Source organism: Musca vetustissima, unplaced genomic scaffold (genome assembly GCF_032173495.1).
Source record: "Musca vetustissima isolate MV318-11 ecotype Yass unplaced genomic scaffold, APGP_CSIRO_Mvet_v1 utg959, whole genome shotgun sequence".
NCBI classification, from domain to species: Eukaryota; Metazoa; Arthropoda; class Insecta; order Diptera; family Muscidae; genus Musca; species Musca vetustissima.
Window position 1 is genome coordinate 1 of NW_026874037.1, and position 19,444 is coordinate 19,444.

The following is a 19,444-nucleotide window of genomic DNA, read 5'->3' on the forward strand; positions in this document are numbered from 1 at the left end:
CTGAAAAACTACTTCCTTCGGCGATTTGTGTCAGACTTAACATCCGTCCCTCATTCCACACTAAAATTTTCTAAACCTATTCCAATTTTATGATTATATGGCCTTTGGGATAAATAAAATTTGGTCATAACCTATAATTTTTCAAATTTCTTCCGTAACAACAAGACACACATAATTACAATATAGGAGTGGAGGGGGCATTTATGAATATTTTCAAACAATTTAAAAATGTAGCAACCCCCTTTTTGATGACTAGCACAACACAGAATGGAGGGTGAACATCAGGGCCATATAGTGGTTTACTATTAACCTATAAGCAATTTAACTTTTCAAGGGAAATATCAGAGTATGAAATGAAAAATTACAAATAATTCTCTAAATTCAAATGTTCGTGTATATCGAATTTTGTTGATCCTTTGATTTCTTGAAAATTTCCAACGAAACAATTCTTCTTTGCTTGTAACAGCTTAAGTGTTAAATTATATTCTGCTTAAATTCTAGTACCCAAGAGATTTCGTAAAGTGTAATGTTGAAATTAAATATTAAAGGATGTGTGAAGGAATGGAACAAATCCGTGCACATATTTATTCGAAGAAAATATAAAATGTCGGTTAATTTTTGTGGAGGGAGGGAGGGAGAGAATGAAAATGCCAAAGACATTCTACCATTCATGTAGTTGCCTAATGATGTCAATAAACATTCCTGAGCTAGATTTGTATTCTTTCTTGAATGTATTATTCCTCCTGTAAGAGGGTGTAGAAGGGAATAGGATGAGGGAAGAGAGAGGATCAAATTAAAGTTACAGCAAAATAAGAGCAGAACAATTTTTTTCATTTTCTAATTTCGATGAAAATATAGAAATAGGGTAACGACAATGAGCCCAAAAATATAGAAATGGTGCAAAACCTTTCATATACAACCTTCTCTGGATTATATGTTGAGGTTCTACTCAACTGGCCATCTGTAATTATAAGTCCTTTGGAGTACCTCAATAAATAAAATGGCTCAATAATATGTTTTTCAAGAAGGGAGATAATATGAATGACCTTTGTGAAGTTCTAGCCTCATTTACGCATTTTTAAGGTTTTAGAAATAATCTCCCTAGACACAGTTTCCGGGGTTCTGATGAATAAACCACCTTCCTCACAAAGATCCCATATAAACCTCTTTGGAAGATTTCACTTCCACAAAGCATCGCGGCATCTGTTTCACATAGCCTGTCCAAGGTAATGCAACAGCCATCTAACGTTGTCTTATAACATCACCTGCTTGAATTTTGTGAGGTGGTTGGTGTCCTTGATTTCTTTTATGTTGCAATTTTTTTCTAGTTGGCGCTCCTGACATTCCTATTTTGTATGTGTCATTCCTAATATGCTGATATCGAGGTCGCTCGTATGCTTTTCCAATAAAAAAAAAAACACTGTCCACAGCACTACGCCACCTATTAGAAAATAGTAGAAAACTTTGCAACACACCCTTCTAGAGTACCCCATTAGATTAAGTGGCTCAAAAGTTCTCGCCTCATTTTAGGCATTTTTACAGTTTTACATGCATTTTCTCAGTTTCCTGATGAATAAAAAATTTATTCGAAAACATATTCAATATCGATTCCTATTCCAATACTAAGGTCCCAGCTAATTTTAATTAAAGCTTCTAGATCAATATCCAATATTTTATACACCCAGCAAAGTCGAAGAATGGGTACCCAATTTACAAAATTATCAAAATGTTGCTAAAAACTATTTTATAAAATTGAGCGAACGAAGTTTCCGATTTGACTTAAATTTTGCAACACCTAATATTTTAAACTCCCCCAACAAGGGGTCAAAAATTATAAATACTTGTAAATCTCAAATGAAGAGAACTGAATATCCAATTCCATCCAAACTTTGCTCACCATAGATAGATCATCATAGTTCAAGTCTGAAAATCGGACCGATCGGTACCGCCCCTACAAAGTGTAATGTGTCATCATTCGAACCAACTTTTGCACATCGTAATATTTTTACCAATCCTAGATATAGTCTAAAGATGTAGGACCAATCGATTCTGTAACATTTTTAATTGTCGTGAATTTATTTAAAGAATATTTTTTTAAGGATACAACAAAGGGAGAAGGATATTTTCTGCGTACCAAAAAATCATACAGAAGCTTGATGTCCACAGAAGACATCAAGTCAAATCCTGCTACAGGACATCTGTATGATGTATGAGGACAAAAAGCCTCTCGCCTATGGAAGACATAGAGAATGCTTCTTGTCTTTGGAACGCTTGCAGAAGGTCACATGTTTATAAAGGACTTGCAAAAGGTCTCTGTCTATGGAAAAGTAGCAGAAGTTCCCTGCCTATGTAGAAGACCTTCTGTCTTTAAATGACCTGTGCAAGGTCGATAAGTTCTTCTGTACGAGTAGGTCCCAGTGAATAGCTTTCATTCCATATAATCTTGAAAAGGCATTATCTCGCAAGAAGAACGGTGCAAGGTTTTCTGGCTATAGAAAACCGTTGGAAAGTAAGAGAAGACTTAAACAAAAAGTTCGGATTACCATTCCTTTTATTGTTTAATTTTTCAAAACCCAAAGAAAAGTATTTTTTGAAAGAATTTTTCTAAGGGCACAACGTTTTTTCTTCTTATACTCCTTTTGGGGGACTTCCATAAAGCATCGTTCCATCTGTACTCGATTAGTCCTTGTGTTCATTTCATTATTTTTTTATTCCATCTCAGTAGATGATTGGTCTGCTGTAGACTGTCGTAAATGACAGAACTGCCATCTATCGTTGTCTAGAAACAAAATAGTTGGGGTCTTTGCCTAATAAATATTGCCTCTTGGTGGCGCTATCTCCTATGGCGCCATTTCTTATTAATCTTATGGCAACGGTTCTCTCCATAGGAAGGGGAATTTAAGTAGAGTTGGGCAATCTCGTTCCTAAAGCTAGGTCATTCATTTCGATACATAATAATAATATTTATTATTATTTTGAATGAGATCGTTCTGAGACGAGCTTCCCGTTACATAGATGATTGATCTGCTGTACCTGTTTTATGTGATGGGACTGTCATCTGTCGTTGCATAGATTCAACACCAAATTTTATGCACTGGTTGCACTCCTTGCTTATTTTAGTGTTGACATTTTCCTCTGGGTGGCGTCTCCTCACTCTCTCCTGACATACATATCGACGCCTCCGAACCATAGTATGCTAAGTCTGAAAAGTGAGTTTTTCTGTAGAAGCTTTCAAAGTATGAAAGTATGAAAGAATCGTACGTGCCATGCTAAGTACATTTTTATACCCTTCACCACACTGTGGTACAGGGTATTATGTCTTTGTGCATATGTTTGTAACAGGCAAAAGGAAACGAGATAGACACATGGTTCCTTTTGAGAATATGCATAGAATCACTTTCTAAGTCGATTTATGCATGTCCGTCCGTCCGTCTGTCTGTCCATGTTAAATTGTAAACAAAGTACATGTCGCATTTATGATCCGAATTGGATGAAATTTGGCATATGTCACTTATTCGGCTCAAGGACGAACCCTATTGAAATTGGGAAAAATCGGTTCACATTTAGATATAGCTCCCATATATATATTTAACCGGTCCCTATATAACTTTCGATTTGCACGAAATTTGGTTCAGCCTAATCATTTAGGTCCAGAATGATGTCTGCCAAGTTTCGTGAAAATCGGTCCAGATTTAGATATAGCTCCCATATATAGTTTCGTCCGATTTCATGTAAATGGTGCCCCAAAGTCCCTATATATCTTTTGATTTGCACGAAATTTGGCATAACGTTTTGAATTAAGCCTAGAGTGATTTCTGCCAATTTTCGAGAAAATCGGTCCAGATTTAGATATAGCTCCCATATATAGTTTCGTCCGATTTCATGTAAATGGTGCCCCAAAGTCCCTATATATCTTTCGATTTGCACGAAATATGGCATAACTTACTTAATTGGGCCTAGAATGATGTCTGCCAATTTTCATGAAAATCGGTCCTGATTTAGATATAGCTCCCATATATAGTTTCGTCTGATTTCATGTAAATGGTGCCCCAAAGTCCCTATATATCTTTTGATTAGCACGAAATTTGGTACAGCCTAATCATTTAGGTCTAGAACGATGTCTGCCAAGTTTCGTGAAAATCGGTCCAGATTTAGATATAGCTCCCATATATAGTTTCGTCAGATTTCATGTAAATGGTGCCCCAAGACCCTATATATCCTTCGATTTGCACGAAATTTGGCATAACGTTTTGAATTAAGCCTAGAGTGATTTCTGCCAATTTTCGAGAAAATCGGTCCAGATTTAGATATAGCTCCCATATATAGTTTCGTCCGATTTCATGTAAATGGTGCCCCAAAGTCCCTATATATCTTTCGATTTGCACGAAATATGGCATAACTTACTTAATTGGGCCTAGAATGATGTCTGCCAATTTTCATGAAAATCGGTCCTGATTTAGATATAGCTCCCATATATAGTTTCGTCTGATTTCATGTAAATGGTGCCCCAAAGTCCCTATATATCTTTTGATTAGCACGAAATTTGGTACAGCCTAATCATTTAGGTCTAGAACGATGTCTGCCAAGTTTCGTGAAAATCGGTCCAGATTTAGATATAGCTCCCATATATAGTTTCGTCCGATTTCATGTAAATGGTGCCCCAAGACCCTATATCCTTCGATTTGCACGAAATTTGGCACAACGTACTGAATTGAGTCAAGAATGATATCTGCCAAGTTTCATGAAAATCTGTCCAGATTTAGATACAGCTCCCATATATATTTTCGTCCGATTTCATGTAAATGGTGCACCAACGCCCCTATATATCCTTCGATTTGCACGAAATTTGGCATAACGTACTGAATTGAGCCTAGAGTGATGTCTGCCAAGTTTCGAGAAAATCGGTCCAGATTTCTATATAGCTCCCACATACAGTTTCGTCCGATTTCATGTAAATGGTACACCAGAGTCGCTATATATCTTTTGATTTGCACGAAATTTGGCATAACGTATTGAATTGAGCCTAGAGTGATGTCTGCCTTGTTTCGTGAAAATCGGTCCAGATTTCAATATAGCTCCCTTTTATTATAGATTGATTTTAAGTAATTGAGGCACCAAGGAACCAATAGGAACAAAACGTTCTGAAATTAGTATAACCTAACCAGTGACAAGTTTGTTTGAAATCGCTTAATATTTGGATAGAGCTTCGATATATAGTTTCGCCCGATTGCAAGTAAATTGGGCACCATACTACTCATGTTAGTCAGATTGACATCAAATTTTGCACAACGTACAAAATTGAGCATAGAATTACGTAGTCGTGTTTTCTAGAAGTACAGACATAGCCCAACGGATGACCTATTTATATTTGTTTGAAGTCGATTTACATACTTTATGGATAGATCTAGGTAGATTCACATATAGATAAATATCACATATTTTATTTCATCCAATTTCATGCTAGTAGTACTGTTTAATATACCCATAGTAGTGAAGGGTATCATATAGTCGGCCCCGTCCGACTTTACTACTTTCCTTACTGGTTGCTTATAATTGGCCGATGATTACCAAAATTTCAGTGAATATAAATTTAGGACCGTAGTATCTAAAAACGTAAAGAACCTTAAAATATGCTAAGTCGACTTAGCATACTATGGTTCGGAGGCGTCGATATGTTGCGTGCCATACCTCATGTGTTGCAGTTGATTCCGAGGTTAGTAATGATAATGCCAGGCAGCTTCGGATTCCCTCCATCTGAAGGGAGATTAAAGTAGGGTTAGATCATGCCGTTCCTGAAGCGGGTCGACCCTTATAGGTTCTCTCCGCAAATGTAACATGGACATTCATTTATTTCCATGGTTCTTTTCAGTTCAATCTTTCATTGATTGACGGGAAGATCTATATGTACAATTGCATCAAAAGGTACCAGGGGAATGAGAGCAAAAGTAACGACTGGAGCAAGAGGAACTAGGTGATAGCGAACTAGATCCGGTCTTCCTGTTTTTGAATAAATTATGGACTACATCATTCCGAGATGACCTAACACTAGCTTTCCCTTAAGTAGATGGTTGACCTGTTCTGCTAATGTAAATGACGGGGCTGCCATCTATCGTTCTCTAGAAACAATCTCCCTCTCCTTGAATTTTGTGCAGAGTTTGAAATCCCTGCTTATTTAGTGTTGCAATTTTCCTCAGATTGACTTTCTAATATTCTTATTTTGTGTGTCATTACTTATGTGTTGATGCCGAGTTTGGTAAATATAATGGGGGCTCGGATGCATTCAATCTGGAGGGAAATTTACGTAGAGTTGGGCAATCTCGTTCCTGAAGCGGGTCGCAAAAGGAACCAGGTCATTTACTAGGTGAGCTAAAGCAAAATAAAATAGATGGGCGAATGAAACGGAACCAGTATCGATCATTTTTCTTCGGAATAATTTCCATAAACTATTTCGTTCCGAAAGAATCAAACTCGAGATTCCCTTTAAGTAGATGATTGGCCTGCTGTAGCCTGTCCTGGATGATTGTACTGCCATCTATCGCTGCCTAGAAACAACACCCCCTGTAGATTTGCAGTGGTTGGGATCCTTGCTTATTTAGTGTTGCCATTTTCATATAGGTGGCGAGATCTCGTTCCATTCCAACTCATTGAAAAAAATTAGAAAACCTATGAAGATCTCGCTTCATTTTAGGCATTGTTAGGGTTTCGGACACGTTTTCCGAACGAAGTGTCGTGTAAATTTATTTAAATAGGTTCATGATTTTACATATCTCCAATACGAAGGAGGTCCCACTTAAATTTCGATATAATGAAGCTTCTGGCACAATTTCCAACGTTTTCTCCAATTTCTCCTTTTGGGAGAGCTCAGGACTTGAACAAAGCATCGTATAACCTTAACTTCATTAGTTATTTTGCTACTTGTGTTAATCATTTCACTTAATCTAGGACTTGTTTTATTTATTTATTTATTTTTACTATCAATTCCACAATCATGATAAAAAATTCAAGATCAAAATTTTAGTTTTGGCTCTATATCATTTTTCCATAACCACAATTTATGCGAATTGAAATAAAATCTAATATCTATTTTCAATAGATTCGTTATAAATTATCCAATCTAAATCACCTCGGGCAATATGTTCGAGCGAGTGTTTTAATCTCGGTTTACATGCGTGTTTATAGTAATCGAAAAACAAATATCGGTTTATTACCGATAATTATAGGTTATGTTTTAGATAACATAGATTGATATTATTGTGCTTTCTGAACATAACCTATAATTTGATAACATTTTTTATTTAAGAATATTGTTAAAGCGATTTAATAGCTTAACGTGCAGCTGAAAGTTGTGAATGGTGATTAAGAGGGGAATAAAATACATATTAAATCGATTTGAATTTTTCTTGAATTGAACTATTTTGTAGCCTTGGAATTTGTGTGTTCGAATGTGTAATCGTTTATCTTTTGCTCCTATTTTTGTTTTTCTTTCTATTGGTTGCCTGCTTGATAAATGAAATGCTTAACTGATAGCAAAGGAGACCACAAACTTGGTGGACTTCTGAAAATAAAAACATTTCTTTGGTATGCTCAATAAATACACAGTCAAGATAAATCGATTGAATTGACATTTGACTTTAAACGCCGCATAAATTATTAATGCTGATTGGTTTTCAAGGGACATTGACAGTTGGAAGGAGGGGGAAAAACTAACGAGTAGAAAATGAAATGGTTAGGAAATTTATGCAATTTTATATGCAAGCTCTATCCAAATATTAAGCGATTTCAAGCAAACTTGTCACAGGTTAGGTTATACTAATTTCAGAACGTTTTGTCCCTATTGGTTCCTTGGTGCGTCAATTACATTAAATATGTGAGCTATATATGTGGGAGCTATATAGAAATCTGGACCGATTTTCTCGAAACTTGGCAGACATCACTCTAGGCTCAATTCAGTACGTTATGCCAAATTTCATGCAAATCAAATGATATATAGGGACTTTGGTGCACCATTTACACGAAATCGGACGAAACTATGGGAGCTATATCTGAATCTTGACCTATTTTCACGAAACTTGGCAGACATCATTCTAGACTGAATTCAGTACATTATGCCAAATTTCGTGCAAATCGCAAGATATATATAGTGCCTCTATATACATGAAATCGAACGAAACTATATATGGGAGCTATATCTAAATCTGGACCGATTTTCACGAAACAATGCAGTCATCACTCAGTACGTTATGCCAAATTTCGTGCAAATCGAAGGATATATAGGGGCTTTGGTGCACCATTTACATGAAATCGGATGAAACTATATATGGGAACTATATCTAAATCAGGACCGATTTTCATGAAACTTGGCAGATTAAGTACGTTATGCCAAATTTCGTGCAAATCGCAAGATATATATAGTGCCCCTATATACATGAAATCGAACGAAACTATATATGGGAGCTATATCTAAATCTGGACCGATTTTCACGAAACAATGCAGTCATCACTCAGTACGTTATGCCAAATTTCGTGCAAATCGAAGGATATATAGAGGCTTTGGTGCACCATTTACATGAAATCGGACGAAACTATATATGGGAGCTATATCTAAATCAGGACCGATTTTCATGAAACTTGGCAGATTAAGTACGTTATGCCAAATTTCGTGCAAATCGAAGGATATATAGGGACTTTGGCGCACCATTTACACGAAATTGGACGAAACTATATATGGGAGCTATATCTAAATCTTGACCTATTTTCACGAAACTTGGCAGACATCATTCTAAACTCAATTCAGTACGTTATGCCAAATTTCGTGCAAATCGCAAGATATATGTTGTGCCCCATTTACATGAAATCGAGCGAAACTATATATGGGAGCCATATCTAAATCTGGACCGATTTTCACGAAACAAGGCAGACATCACTCAGTACGTTATGCCATATTTCGTGCAAATCGAAAGATATATAGGGACTTTGGGGCACCATTTACATGAAATCGGACGAAACTATATATGGGAGCTATATCTAAATCCGGACCGATTTTCTCGAAACTTGGCAGACATTATTCTAGGCTCAATGCAGTACGTTACGCCAAATTTCGGGCAAATCGAAAGATATATAGAGACTTTCGGGCACCATTTACATGAAATCGGACGAAACTATATATGGGAGCTATATCTAAATCTGGACCGATTTTCTCGAAACTTGGCAGACATCACTCTAGGCTTATTTCAGTACGTTATGCCAAATTTCGTGCAAATCAAAAGATATATAGGGACTTTGGGGCACCATTTACATGAAATCGGACGAAACTATATATGGGAGCTATATCTAAATCTGGACCGATTTTCACGAAACTTGGCAGACATCATTCTATTTCTGATGCATTCGGACCTTTATTTTCTATAATAAGAGTTATTTTCTGAATGTAAGGTGTACTGTACAAATTATTGGCAATTTTGATAGATTTTACACATTTTTTCAAAATTTTTTATCAGTAAATGATTTTTTCGGTGCTTAGTTTACATAATTCAACTAAATTAAAGAGCTTTTGAAAAATATTTTCAAAAAATGCTGTAAAGTAAAAAATCACACAATGTTTTAATTATATGACCACTTCAAAGTCGATGTATTTTCATAAAAACCGTTATTTATGGAAAAATTGCATGCAATAATTTTCCATTCTCACACTAAATCTCTTAAGTGCAGTATATCGAAGTGTTCTGAATTAAAAAAATTTAAAAAATACTTCAAACGAATCTAGGGCTGTTCAAAAAATGTTTACCACAGCAAATGTTTTAATTCTGTGACCACCACTGTATATATATGGGAGCTATATCTAAATCTGAACCGATTTTTTCCAATTTCAATAGAGTTCGTCCTTGGGCCGAATAAGTGACCTATGACAAATTTCATCCAATTCGGATCATAAATGCGACCTGTACTTTGTTTACAATTTAACACCAACAGACGGACGGACATGCATAAATCGACTCAGAAAGTGATTCTATGCATATTCTCAAAAGGAATCATGTGTCTATCTCGTTTCCTTTTGCCTGTTACAAATGTATGCACAAAGACATAATACCCTGTACCACAGTGTGGTGAAGGGTATAAAAACCAGATCCTCTGTCTACAGAAAACCTCTAAAAGATCTACTATATTTAGAATACATATAGAACGCTTCCTGTCTTTAGGAGATATTCAATACATTAGACGACCTATAAGGGTCTTCTTACTTTACAAGTTTGTATGTCTTTAGATGATCTACTGTTATAGAATTTGAGGAATTTTGAGAATATGTTTGAAATTCGATTGAATTCGAACTAAATTACTGAGGTAACAATTAGGTAAATGGAAGCCAATATGCATAAATTAAAATCAGTTAGGTAAATGGAAACCTACATGCATAAATTAAATGTCCATACATTGTTTTCTATTTTATCCTTTTGATATTTCATTTAGATTATAAATAGGAAACCGAAAATGATCGAAAATTGTTAAAAACAAATAATACAATGGCGTATAAGTAGTGACACTAGTCATACGCACTGGTGTGTCATAAACAATTTCAGTATTTCTTCTAATCTCCAATGACCTGCAGTTATTATTAAAAGAAATTTATAGAAGAATTTTGGGAATGTGTTTGAAATGGATTCGAACTAAATTGCTACGGTAAAAAATCAGTGTATGTCGAAGAATTGGAAAGCACGAAAAAGACTCGTACAGCAATGGGCCAGAACATATAGAGCCAATAAAATAAACTGAAACTAAAAAAATGAAGATGGTAAATACCACCTTGTCTTTAATGAGTTATCTAATTATAGTATTCGATCTGTGGAGAATTCCCCAATCTGCTTATAAAATATCTGTAGGATATATTCTTTATATTGAATACCAACAGCAGCTCAATTCACTTTCCTGCCCATAAAATACCTGTAACTGGCCTTCAGCCTTTAAAGGACATGAGAACTGCCTGCCTATAAATAGTGTGTAGAAACTTTTCTGTCTATGGAATACATGTAGATGGTCTTGTTTCTACAGAAGACCTGAGAAATGTCTTATAACTTCAATCTTCAACATTTATTCTGTCTATAGAGGGCCTTCAGAAGATTTTAAGTCAATAGAAGTCCTATAGGGGATTATATTTTTTACTTTTTAAATTAAAAAAAATATATATATATAATACTGAATATTTATCCCTAAAGTATTCTTTATATGGATGACATATGCACTTTTGTTCGCTTTTTAATTTTATTTTTTGTTCCAAATTCTGAGAACAAATTGTAAAAAATCCGGTTTATTTAAATTACGCAACGGCGTATAAGTAGTGTCGTTACTCATACAATCTGGTGTACCACATACAATTCAGTAAAACGATTTAATTTCTGTCATTTGTATTTATGGAAAATATTATTTGAAGGAAAAAGATAAAAATAGCAAATCTAAATAAGCAAGAACTCTAACCAGAACACAATATTTAAGGAGATGTTATTTCTAGCCAATGATAAATGGCAGCCCCCTTATCTAGGACAGACTACAGCATACAAAAATGAAAATAACTCAAGGTCTAATCGAGTATGATGGTGATGTTATGCTCCCAAGAAGATTAGAGGGAGAAGATCCTAGAAATATAGATCAGAAATTGATTTTAAATTCAATGGCGTATAAGTAGTGATGTTACTCATACGATTCGGAGTGTCGAATACCATTCAGTTATAACTTTCATTTTATCAATTTGTTTTTAAAGCAAATATGCAAGAAGATTACCGCATATATAAGACCATACGGACGTATTCCCTTCTATGCTCCCCAGAAGAGTAAAAGGAGACAATTTTCAGATTCTAGAAAAATAAATCCGAAATTGTTTGTAAATTCAAGGGGGTATAAATAGTGATGCTACTCATTCGATTCGGATAATTGTAAATTATTAAGTTTTAGTTTTGAATTTTAACAATTTGTATTTAAAGAAAATCTGAAGAAAGATTCCTGTTTATACAAAACCACGAAAACGTATTCCGTATTAAGAAATCCATTAAAAGGCATTTTGACATTAGAAAGCCTCTAAAAAATACTCTGTGTATAGAAGACCTATTAACGTTTGGGCTTCTAATAATCCATTTATTATTCTTTTAGTAAATCTTTGATACCCAATAATAAGAAGAAAAATAAGATATGGTTTGTTAATACCGAAATTGTTTGTAAATTCTTAAAAAACCCAATTTAATTCAAATTACACAATGGCGTATACATTCTGCCGCTACTTTTACGATCTGGTGTACTACATATATTGCAGTAATGTTTTTTTTCTTAATTTCAGCAAAAAAAGAAAATAATCTTTTTAAGTGATTATTTATACTCTTTCTAGTCGAGCTTGATGATCTAAATTTTGCAATGAAAAAGAAAGCCAGGAGAAGAACCTACGTACCCACCATTATGCGACGCGTTTCGCCGTTGGTTAAGCGGCTCATCAGGCATATTGGGCTATGTGGCTTTACAAAGGTCGTACGTTGATAACTTGTATTTATTCCGCCCTGATGCGAAACTTGCATATGCGAATTAAATTCAAATTTGTCAAAGTTCGATTTAGATCATCAGGCTCGACTCGAAAGAGTATAAATAATCACTTAAAATCACTTTCAAAATGATCACAAAAATTCAAATAACAAAAACTAATTTCAGCCGAGCACGGCTAGGGCTCGAACCTAGGTCCTCGGAGCAACACAAATGTTGCCAAGACCACTTAACGTTCTGATCCATCAACACACTTCCAAAGAACGGTTGCGAAAAAACATGTGTATACCATGGAAGCAATTGTAGGTGTGTGGATTAATAATTATCCATCGCTACAACAAATAATATAAATATAAATAATCACTTAAAATCACTTTCAAAATGATCACAAAAATTCAAATAACAAAATAATCTTAGAGACTAAAACAATGTTGATTTAAGTACTATTTCATATACATTTAAATTCCAATGACAACCCTATAAAATATATTAAAAAACGTATAAGCAAAAATTATATTATTCTCTAAGTTCTTATATTTCTTTCATATTAATGGCATTGCATTTTTATGCAAATGATCCGTTGACACTTTACGCTCATAAGAGTTTATATTGATTCTCAGAAAATATGCCGAGAATGTCCGTAAATTGTACAAAATATTAATTTATTTAAATTTTACGATAGGCGTATAAGTTATGCCGCTAATAATACGATCTAGGGTACCAGTTTATGTTTTATTCGTAAAATACACTGAAGCCAAGGTGAATAAAATAATAATTGATGATTTGTTTTCTACTTCGATAGAGGATAACGAAAATGTTCGCAAATCCTTAAAAACAAATTACAAAAGGGCGTATAAGTAACGACATCAGTCATACGCACTTGTGTAACATTTCAATTTTTCAGAAATCTGGTGAAAAATTTACCTTTTTCCAATTAAGTAAATCGAACCCATGTATTGTTTTCTACACTATTTTTTTTGATAGTTCGTTCACATTCTAAATCGAAAGCCAAAAATGTTCGTAAATCATTAAAATTAATGTACACAATGGCGTATTAGTTATGACACTAGTCATACGCTCTTGAGTACCATTCGCAATTATAGAAATATTTCTTTAATTATCTGCAGTTTTTATTAAAAAAAATTACACAGTAAACTACTATTTCCATTTTACTATGTTTGTAGCTATTTTATAACACATTGTGTACTATTTATTTTTCCCTTACTTATATGAATGAACAATCGCAAACAATCCGCCTAGCTATTATATCGACATCATAAAGCTCAGGAATTTTAATGACAGTATGCCGTTAGTATTTTCTCCCTCCGGGAAAATTAACCTAATTTTGTTTTGAAGATATTTTGTATTTCCCCGAAGAAATGTGTAAGCTGAGCTTTTCCCTCTCTCGTATACATAAATATTTAATTTCAACCCTGAAATTTAAGAAACCAGAATTTAATCAGAAATATTTTAACGTTAAGATTTTTTATACCAAATATACATTTTCGTACATTTTTTATTCTTTCGTTATTTCGTTTAGATTCTAAACAGGAAACCGAAAATGTTCGAAAATCGTTCTAAACAAATAGTACAATGGCGTATAAGTAGTGCCACTAGTCATACGCACTGGTGTACCATAAACAATTTTTGTAATATTATCTTCTTCCATGATCTGCAATTATTATTTAAAGAAATCACATAAGAAAGAACTATTTTGATTTTACCATGATTGTAGTTTACACATTGTGTACCATTAATTTTCCCCGTCCTTATATGAATAGAATAGACAATCGCAAACTAACAGTCCTGCCAATTCCTAAACCATCCGCCTACCTCAGGAATTTTTAATGACATCGTTAGAAAGTAACCTAATTTTCTCCGAAGAAATGTGTGTGGGAAATGAGTTTTCTCCTTTCCCTCTTCTCTGATACATTAATATTTAATTTCAATACTGAAATGTAAGAAATCTCGTTGTAACTAGAACTAGAATTCAAGCAGAAGTAATTTAACATTTAAGACTTTTTATACCAATTATGTATTTTCGTAAATTTTCAAGGATTAAAAAGGATTACATGAGTTATTCCTCTATTATTTTCCTAATATTTTCTTTTTGGTGCTCGTAATTTTCCTAAGAGTTAAATACAATCATTTTTAATCTTCATATTTACTCCCACATTGGTAGTCAACAAAAAGGGGGTGGTAGCAAATTTGAAATTTGTTAGAAAATAGTCCCCCACCCCGATCCTGTGTAATTATGTGTGTTCTATTATAAATGAAGAAATTCGAATTGTATAGGTTATGACTAAATTTATTTGCGCCAAATGTCCCATAATCATAAAATTTAAATATGTTTGGGAAATTTTACTGCGAAAGGGAGGAAGTGAAGTCAGACAAAAATTGCTAAAGGAAGTAGTTTTTAGATAATTTGGGATAACAAATGTCTATGTGTGTTGTCTGGGGCACAAGGCACAAAACCTCACAATGATATTTTATTAGTGAGCATAAATTCTTTAATGGCCAGTTGTAAGAATAAAAATGTCCTCGTTATATCACCACCCCACACTAATGTAGTGGCAAATTTCAATGGCATTAATGTCATTTTAGGAATTATTAGTTTTATGTTTGTCATAATCATAAATCCGAATGTTAATGTCTCGTGGACAAAGGGAAGCATAAGAGAATAACAAATGACCATTTGATTTTAAGACTTTGAATGTATTTATTTACATGGCATGGCATTGGTGGCTAAAGTACAAAATGTACAAAACTAGAATATCCAAAAATAGAAACCTTCTTCAATTCATATAAAAGCCAAAATTGTTTGTAAATTCATAAAACAAAAAAAGTTTATTTAAATCTCCACAATGGCGTATAAGTAGTGACGCTACTCATACGACCTATTGTACCATATACAATTCAGCAAATTCTTTAGAACTTCGGATAATTTATAACGGAAGAAAATACGTTTAGAAACAATTTCGATATTAAGAGGACCTCCCCCATTCACGATTTTACATTTTCATTGGGCTGGTAAATGAATACCAATGCATGTCAGGGCTTGTAATTTTACACATATATTATTGAAGATTTAAAAGAGAAGAAAAATAATTTGCAAAATTTGGGTTTTGTTGTTGTTTTTAGTTATTAAAGAAAAGTCCATATTTTTAATGGCGAGCATGATAATACCTCTCTAGAATCGGAATCCGGAAATTCCAAGGGTGTTAGAAAGAGTACATGTCTGTCTCTCGTATGAACTATTGACTTCGCTCAAAAATTAACAAAATAGCGGACCTTTGATTTTTTTGGGAATTCGCCTATTTTTGACCACAAGCTAAGTTAAAAAAGTAAGGAAGTTCTTCGCCGATTGGCTTAACCCTGCCTCATACAATAGCTATACACTCCCAGAGAAACATGTCAAAATTCATTATTAGTTTTTGAATTATCGTACCCGTCATTCGTGAAAACACTGCTTCGAGAAAAATGCGTTTAATGATTGAAAATCACTCTTGATATAGCCGATTTATTGTATCAGCATCGTCACTTGAAGCTGATACAATAAATCGGCCATATATTCAAGTGATTTTTACTTGAAACTTTATAGGATCATTCTTAAATTATTGTAGATACGAATTAAATAAAAAACCAAATTAAATTTTTTGGCACCGTGAATGGGAGGGTCTCACAATGTGGTACAGGTTATTATATGTTTGTGCATATGTTTGTAACAGGCAAAGGAATCGAGATAGACACATGGTTCCTTTTCAGAATATGCATAGAATTACTTTCTGAGTCGATTTACGCATGTCCGTCCGTCTGTCCGTCCATGTATTTTTGTGAACAATGTACAGGTCGCATTTATGATCTGATTTGCATGAAATTTGGCATAGGTCACTTATTTGGCCCAAGGACGAACCCTACTGAAATTGGGAGAAATCGGTTCAGATTTAGATATAGCTCCCATATATATTTTCGTAAATGGTGCACCAAAGTCCTTATATATCTCTCGATTTGCACGAAATTTGACACAGAGTAATGAATTAGGTCTAGAAGGATGTGCGTTAAGTTTCCTGAAAATTGGTTTAGATTTAGATATAGTTCCCATATATATATATATATATATATATTCGTCCGATTTAATGTAAATGTGCACCAAACTCCCTATATATCATTCGATTTGCACGAAATTTGGCACAGCGTAATGAATTAGATGTAGAATGATGTGTGTTAAGTTTCCTGAAAATCGGTTCCGATTTAGATATAGCTCCCATATATATTTGCGTCCGATTATACATAATTTGTGCACCAAACTTCGATTTTTGTCAGATTGAGACAAAATTTGCCACAGTGTAATGGATTAGGTCCAGTTTGATGTCTGTGAAGTTTTGTTGAAATCGGTTCAGATATAGATATAGCTCCCATATATATTTTCGTCCGATTTTACATAATTTGTGCACCAAACTTCCAATATTTGTCCGATTGAGACAACATTTTGCACAGTGTATTGAATTAGGTCCAGATTGATCTATGCGAAGTTTTGTTGATATCGGTTCCGAATTAGATATAGCCCCCTAGTTGGTGCATCTAACTCCCAAAATTTGTTCGATTGAGACAAGATTTTGCACAGCGTACTTATTTTCCTCCAGTTTGATGTCCGTGGAGTTTTGTTGAAATCGCTTCGGATTTAGATATGACTCCCATATATAGTTTTTTGTTTGTTGAAGTCGGTTCAGATTCGGATATAGTTTCGTCTGATTTTATGTAAATGGTGCACCATACTCCCAAAATGTGTTCGGTTGAGCCAACATTTGCCACAGTGTACGGAATTTAGTCCAGTTTGATGTCGGTAAAGTTTTGTTGAAATCGGTTCAGATTTTTATATAGCTCCCATATATATTTTCGTCCGATTTTACCTAATTTGTGCACCAAACTTCTAATATTTGTCCGATTGAGACAACATTTTGCACAGTGTATTGAATTAGGTCCAGATTGATCTATGCGAAGTTTTGTTGATATCGGTTCCGAATTAGATATAGCTACCATATATATGTTCGTACGATTTTACCCAAAATTTGTTCGATTGAGACAAGATTTTGCACAGCGTACTTATTTTCCACCGTGAAGTTTTGTTGAAATCGCTTCGGTTGTAGATATGGCTTCCATATATGGTTTTTTGTTTGTTGAAGTCGGTTCAGATTCGGACATAGTTTCGTCTGATTTTTTGTAAATGGTGCACCATACTCCCAAAACTTGTTCGATTGAGACAAAATTTTGCACAACGTACCTATTTACCTCCAGTTTGATGTCCGTGAAGTTTTGTTGAAATCGGTTCAGATTTATATATAGCTTCCATATATAGTTTCGTCCGATTTTATGCAAATGGAGTTCACTTAACATGAAATTTCCATCAAATTTCATTTTAATGGTGCATCAAAAAATTTAAGGTGTTTACGAATGGGACGGATTTGGGTACAACGTACCAAATTAGAATAAAAATAACGTGTATTGGTTGTTGTAAAATATATTCAGATGTAGATATAAGCACTATATATTTTCGTCTGAGTTCATGTATGTTGTGCATCAAATAATAAAGGGTTCTCCTATACTGCGAACTGAGCTGCAGCATACTAAATGGCTACTCAATTAGGTTCAGTTTTACATATAGCCCCCTTACATAATTTTGCTCGCTTTCATACAAATGGTATACCAAAGAATCCATGTCTCCCCGATTAACATGCAATGTTTCATAAATTTCAAAATGGTATGTGTGTAGTTTTTTATTGCTTGGAATATCGATGTAGATCACAAATTTAATTTCGCCCGATTGCGTTTCAATGGCGCTCCAAAGATGTTATGCCTGTTCTATTTACAGGATAGTGATGAAGGGTATTATATAGTCGGCCCCGTTCGACTTTTGAACTTTAATTAATGGTTATAATGAAAAATTGTGTTCAGCGACGAAGTTCATTCTTGGCTCAATCGGTTTGTAAATAAGCAGAATTGTCGAATTATCGAGTAAAGATCAGCCAAAGGCATTACAAAAGCTACAAACGCATTCAGAAGAAGTCAGAGTTTGTGGCAGTTTATATTTCCTATAGCTCTTAAAATATCAACCTTTTTGTAATAATATTTGTATTTCCTCTATAACTTCCCGCACATAATCACAATTTCAAAACTTCCCACAATCATCTCTGAGAAATCGTCACCAGGTTGAACATTGTAATTACTTGTAAATTAAATTTTCTCAGGCTATCAACATTGTTGTTAATTGAATGCAACTAATTTATTTTATTTAATTTATTACCACTTTGCTCGACATTCGTTCTTTTTTACTTCGTTACTTGTTTCCAGTCAATGATTTCAATTCAATTATATTTAATTTAATTGTTAGCATAAAAATGTAAAAAAACCTGAATATGTGTATATACAAGCATTGAAATATAAAATAGTCCTTGCAATACAACTGATGTTTACTCTATCAGCTGTATTGGTAGTGGTAACTGGTCCAAAGGGACAAAAATCAGGTTGATATTTTTTTCTTTAACAGCACAGTGTATGCATATACAAATAACTTAATTACATACATAATTCTTACAAAATTTGTGTATGTGTGTGTGTAAGGGTGTTTTTTTTGAAAAGAAAGTGGCTGATAAAAATCTACCTTTAAGTGTTATGAAAGGTTGCAACAGTCGGTCGTTAACAGTCGTAGTGGTCGTAGCCGTCAATGTCGTGATAAAACATTCATACTAATGTCACTTTAACAAGGGTTGAATATTTTTCCCCTGCCCTTTTTTGCCTTGCCGGAATATTGCCCGTAATTATGGGAAAATTATCGTAATTAATTGCTGCTAAACACGCCAACCAACCAGCAGCCAAGAGAGCTGCGTGTACTGCCGCCTGCCACACTAAGTCTGTTAGGAAAAATCACATAAAA